This window comes from Acartia tonsa, chromosome 12, assembly GCF_053477335.1.
Source record: "Acartia tonsa isolate MP-2025a chromosome 12, ASM5347733v1, whole genome shotgun sequence".
Classification (NCBI taxonomy): domain Eukaryota; kingdom Metazoa; phylum Arthropoda; class Copepoda; order Calanoida; family Acartiidae; genus Acartia; species Acartia tonsa.
The window spans coordinates 24,267,697-24,274,667 of NC_137271.1; positions in this window are offsets into that span (position 1 = coordinate 24,267,697).

Genomic DNA, 6,971 nt, shown 5'->3' on the forward strand with positions numbered 1-6,971 from the left:
AGTTTCACTTAATTAGAGTACATGATAATCTGATGTAAGATCCAAGTAATAATATATCCATTTACATAACCAAGAATTATTTAGAATATACAATTATATGCAATAAATATATTTTGATGCAGATATTTATAAATAGATTTATACTAAGAAAACGGCTGTAAAGTATAAATTTACAGGAACTATAAATACATTCGATAGATAGTTAGATAGATAGATAGATAGATAGATAGATATATAGATAGATAGATAGATAGATAGATAGATAGATAGATAGATAGATAGATAGATAGATAGATAGATAGATAGATAGATAGATAGATAGATAGATAGATAGATAGATATGTAGATAGATAGATAGATAGATAGTTAGATAGATAGATAGATTAAATGAAAAGAAATTTGATAGAATGGTTAGTTAGCCAATCATCCATTGCAAAGGACATTCACTTTATTTTGTAAGTAGCGCAGCTACTCCATAATATACTATATCCGTCAGTACGTCCAATCAAACACAAAACTAATCTATAACAACCAACATCAGAAGAAAACTTTCCAGTATGGATTCGAAACCGAGTAATATCCAGTGGATTAGAACCGGTTCACATACATACTGAAAAATCATCTATAACATCGAATTACAGACAATTTTCAACCTATATTAAATAAAAATCATGAAATTATGCCGGTTTTATTAACTCCAAGGTTTTATTTTTTTATTTTTCATCTAAAAATCCACGTATAGGTGTCTGTAAAACGTTGCGATATGTAACTATTATTTTTTTTATAAATGTAAAACTTTTGGCCTTTGAACGAATCATGGACAGAATTATTCTTGTTTTTAACCATATGTTGAATTAGAATAGATATGCATGCATAAAAGAAAGAAAAAATGGTTACTATACTTAAAATTTACTTGTATTAGTTATTTATCGCATCGTATTATAATATATAATATTTTAAGGATATTAAAATGAAAAAGCTTAAAACCTGTTTTGTTAGCCCAAAAGAATCGAATGCCCGGTCTAACAAAATTTAAATTAATTTTATGATTTTTATTTTTATAGGTAATCGTAGAAAATTGTCTCTAATTCGATGCTAAACTGACCAATGATTAAATTAATAGAACGATTTTAACATGTCTTTAACAATCCTTAAAGACGGGTAATCAAACTTACATATACTTATTGTAGAAACGCTTTATTTAAAATAATTCTTTATGAATGAAGCATTAAAATGAAAGGCTTATTATGAATTGGCAATAAAAATTATATTTTGCTATTGAAAATATACTTCATATTATTGAAACGGTACAATTCATATAATATCAAAGAGTTGACTTTTGAATTAACATTATTATAGCGAAGCTTTCTATAAATAGGGTAGGTCTGTCCGTAAGTCCGTCCGTCCGTATCGCTTAGCTCTTTTCGTTAAAATATACATCTTAGAATTGTCCTATCGATTTCAAAATTCCTATGTTGATGATTCCTATAACATTAAGATACGATTTAGGTAGCGTAGCAACTGTTACCAAATGTTACCAAAATGTCTACTCGTCCATTTAAACATGCTGGTTTTTAACTTTAAAAAAAGTTAAATAGTGTGAAATTTGTGTTGCAAAAAATATACCAACTTACAATTAATATAAAAAACTAAAGATCTTTTAATTAGAATAGTTATATTGTATTATAGACAGGTTTCCACTTATATATATGATTTTTCTGAATGGCTAAAAATCCAAGTTTCTAAGCCATACTGAAACAAAATCTATATTTTCAGTATATTTATTTTCATTGCTATTGGAAATGGGGAAATAATTATATATATGGATAATTTTACTTTTTCTATAATTTTTATAAACAGATATTCAAATCTTACCATAAACTTTAACTTATTTGCCCTTGCTCTAGATTAGAATTAAGGCAAGGATATGATAATGGATAATGATATTTATTGGATGGAAAGATTAAAATCTAGATGTATATTTGCCAGTGTTGGATGTATTTTTGCTAGTGTTGGATGTATTTATGGCATGAGAAAAAGGAAGAAAACATTTTGCCAAAAATACATCAACTGTAAATTTGCTGGGTGTGTAAGTGCTATAGCCCCTGAATAAGTCTTGAAAAAATATCTACTTTTAATATGTGCTAAATGAGCATGATTGTTAGGTTCACCTGTTTTAGAACCAAAGCATTCCTCTTTATCTATAATACAAAGTAGAACGATGTCTGTCTGTTTGTTTGTTTGTACCGAAGGATCTCGTTAATGCTGAACCGATCGGGTTCTCCTTTACAGGGTAGCTTTTCATAGGTCCCGAGAAGGTTTATAACTATTTTCTTGGGGGGTGGGACACCCCCAACCCCCCCAAAAAATAAAAATACCCCCTCCTCAAAACAATAAATTTCTTTTTAAAACTAAAACTAAAATAGTGGGGTCAACGACCCCCCCCCCCTCCCTGACAAAGAAAATTTTTTTTTAAATTTTTCTTTTAAATCTAAAATACGAAAAATTTGTTTGATCAAACCTCTTGGGGCAAAGCCCCTGAGGCTAGGGGCGAAGCCGCTATTATTCTATATTTCAATATCCTATCACTGTAAACCAGGGATATAATGGGATAAGACAATAGACGATAAATTGATATACATCCCATTCCCCAATGATGATAAACAAAAATATCCCTACTGTAGATCAATTTATCCAAAGTTTCTAAACCAACGAATAAGATAACGTAGTTATACAACTTTGTGTACCAGTGTAATTTAAATTCCAATGTCCCTCCCTCCCTCTAGTATAAACGGAAAGAAAGGTTGCACTGTAGTTTAACCTTATAAAGATCTGGCTTTCATCAAATATATATCGACAAAATTATTTTTCTTCAATACCAATATAGTTTTGAGGGTTATTTTATTGGCTTTTAAAAAGAACACTTGCAAGTTTAAATGTTTGCATATTAAAGTAAAATTAAAGAGGGGGAATGTGCTTTATGTTACTTTACCCACGGGGTGGAAACCCAGTGCCAACTTTCAATTGGGTCTTTGAATATCAGCTAATAGCGTAGTAAATATAAACATAACAGAGTCGCCACAAAAGAACAGAGCTGGATCTTTAAATCAATTTAGTGGTGAGCCAGATCGGGGTGGGCCGAATTTCAGCCAATCACAGCGCGACATTTTATAAAATGCTGTGCTCTCATTGCATTGGTGGAAAGTTGGATCACCCCGATCTGGCTCACCACTAAAATGATTTAAAGATCCAGCTCAGAATGTAAGTTACATGTAGACTAAAAAGGTCCCCACCACTTAGACCAGGTAGTCTTCTGGATCATTCATTTATTGTTTGTATCTCACAATTGGATATTTTTGCTGAGAAAGCTTTGTATAGGTCGTTGGAAAGTTTTTTTTAAAAGAAAAGGCAAATTAAGTCTTCATTATCCAAATTTGAAAATTAAAGTAGTACCCAGAGTTTTATAACCGCGTAATTATATTTGATTTATCACATACTTTTGGTAGTATATCCCGAATTTAGTGCTAATTAGGAAGAATAAAATATCATTTTTAAGGTCTTATCCCTTTATATCCCTGATATATCCCGACACCGTGCTACCGAATTTAGTGCTAATTAGGAAGAATAAAATATGATTTTTTTCACCTAATCATTCTTGAGATAATCAATTAAGGCTTTTAAAGAAACTTTGCATTAGCCTGGCGCAAAATGTTTAGAAGTTAGTATGTTTTCAAGCTATTTTTTAAAAAATACACTATTCTAAAACATGAAGATATATTTCAATATTAGCAATCGTTTTCAATTCATTTTGTAATTGTCTCTTGTAGAAGCGAATTTAGCAAAATTAGCTTGGTCGTTTTCAAAATTGTCGTCTAAGTGTTATAATAAACTATATTTAATTTCTTGGATGTTGAATCAGATTTTCATGTACACTAACAAAGTGATACTAAAAGCTGGCTAAAATAACGATACCCTCTTTCCATCTACTTTGACCCATCCCCTACCCTTCTACTGGATGAACGAATTAACCATTGAATAAGTATAAGCAACCTAAATTGATGACAAAATTTCCTTGCTAAAATATCCACGCATTCCATGGACATTGTTATAATTCTTTGAATAGTTAGGTAGGTTTTGCTGTTTTGTGAAAAGGTGCTTTTTGTTATTTTAATAGGAAACCAAAAATTTCACTTTTTGATCCCGGCTACCCATTTTTTTGTGTCCGCGTGACAAAAGTGTTGAAAACGGTGCATAATTCTTCCCCCAAAGCCAAGCACACACACACATAATAATTCTTCCCCCCAAGGCACTCAACGCTCTGCACTCAACACACAAAAGAGCGCTAAAGAAGCAATTTTTGAATAAAAATGATTTTAAACACTCGCCCCAAGCTAAAGCTTTTTTACACTAGATTTTTAAAAAATGGGGAAAATGTTCTGGGAAATAAAAAAAATTTGATGATTTTTATTATAAATTGATGCACAAAATAGTATTAAACCTGCACCCGCTAAGGAACTACCAGAAAATATCAGGCCAATTTGTTTTAAAGCTGTTTTAAAGATCTTACAAAACTTACATGCATAGATAGATAGTTAGTTTATAGCATCAATTTTGTAGGAAATTTAAGTATTAAATCAATGGTCAATTTACCCTTCTATAGATTAAATGAATAGATGAAAAGTCTTGTCACTGCTAGATTGTACAACCGATTTAACTTTAATAAACAAAAGTTTTCAACACGACGAATAAGAGAACATGTTTAGAACAATTTTTGAGTATCAGTAATTTTTTGGAGACTTTTAATTTTGATTGGTTGGTTCATTAAGTTGAGTGTTTAAACTTTCAACCACTAATTGTAATCCACAAAAAGGGCAATTTTATGTATTAGCAATTGTCTTATCCATTAGATCCCTGATATGGAACATTAACTGACTTCCAGTCTTATGTTGATTCAGATTGAATCGACACTATGGTGTTTAGTAGTTGTTACTGACAAATTATCGACTTGATTAAGTAATTATCGATCTCTGTGTTTATTACAAATATATAAAAAAAATTTAATTTTGATTAAACTTCGCCTTTAGCATCTAGATTTAAAAAAAGATTTAAGTTCAGAAACAAACACTTTAACTTTTTAATTACTGATAGTTTGATGGAACCTCTAATTATAATCAACAAAATTATCCCTCTTGTAGATTAAAATCATTTGCAAGAATGTTTGGAAACTAAAAGCTGGAAAACTCAATCAAGATTTAACAACAGAAAAAGTTTTAGGCTATAAAGACGAAACCATGTTCTAAAACTTTGGGCATCAGTGTAATTTATATTCCAATGTGCCCTCCCTGAATTGTTTTCATGATGTTAGCACACAACAATTATTCCATCTCCTATTCTTCCCTCCCACGTAGGTCAAATTCTCTCCATATCAGTCAAATTCTCCCCTTTCCTCTCTCTCTCTGATAATAACAAATAGGTCAAATTTTACCCCTCCTACACATTTTACAATTTTTCCCCAGAATTTTTTTTACTTGCGCATTTATTCTAGAGCTGTGTTCTGTTTGTGTGTCTGTACAACGTAGGTGGCTTATTAGTCCTTGTAAGGTATTGCTAACCACTGAACCGATTGTATGCTCCCATTTAGATATATATCATCTTGCTTTGAGGGTGGTTTCAGACTATTATTTTACTAAAAAATCTTGGGATGATATTAGGCTGTTCAATGACACATTTATACTACAAAAGAGAACACCTAGATGCTAAGGGGAAGCAATTTTATATTTCAATGTCATATTGTGTAATTAATTGACAATTTTTAGGTTATTTTGCTGCGATACTTAGGACAAAAATTTCCTTGTTGTTGTTCAAATTTTAAATGGTTTATTATTTTTGTATAGCACTGATAAACTTTCTAAAAATCATTTTTATGAAAAAAATCTAAATGATGATAATAATAGGCCAATAAAGTGCAAAAAAGCCTGCGGGGGCCTAATATCTAAATAAATTGTTGTATATATCACAAGAATATAAAGTTTCAGTATAACTATCACTATCTAAGCTAGGTACACATGTTTGTTTCTTTCCTATACACAGTTAGGAGATTGAAAATACTTTTCTCTTCTTAAATAGATATGCCTTTGGCCTATAATTTGATGTACGTCCCTAATGATGATACACAAAATTACCACTTCAGTATATCATAATCAATTGTTGAAAAGTTTGTGCAAAAACCAACCAATCAAAATTCCATAAAATTCACTAAAGTTTTTAAAACAATGAATAATAAAACGTTATTATAAAACTTTGGGGACTAGGGTTATGAACAGCCCAATGTCCCCTTCTCCCTGGTTCCTCAAAGTAAACTTGATTCCCTCTTTGGAATCATACTATTTCTTGTTAAGCTTTAAAAGTGTAATTTTCATTTAAAGGCAGAATTTATTGCATTTATAGACAGCTCTCCATGGGTATTAATATAAAAATTATAAGATTAAAACCAATTTTAGTAGCTCCTAGTTCAATATTAACGTTTTCTTATTCGTTAACTTAATAACTTTGTAGACTTTTATTGAATTTTGATTGGTTGGTACATTAAGTTGAGTATCTAAACGTTTTAACCACTATTTGTAATCACCAGTAGGGGTTATTTTGTGCATCATCATAGGGGATGTACATCGATTTATCGGCCATTGTCTTATCCCTGAAAACTACCCCATACAATTGGAGGAGGGGATGTGAAGATTTGAATTATTCAAATTTACCCCCCAAAATCACAAGGGTGGAAATATGTTTAAATTTAGGCCATAATAATATTCGAGGCTTGGGATGCGTTTTCTGTAAAAGAAGGAATATCCAAAGAAACAGCTACTTTATAACTTGGCAACTAGACAGAAAGGGAGAGGACATTGATCTGTAAATTATACTAGTACCCAAAGTTTTGCAAATATATTTTTTTTTGGTGTGTTAGGACATAATAG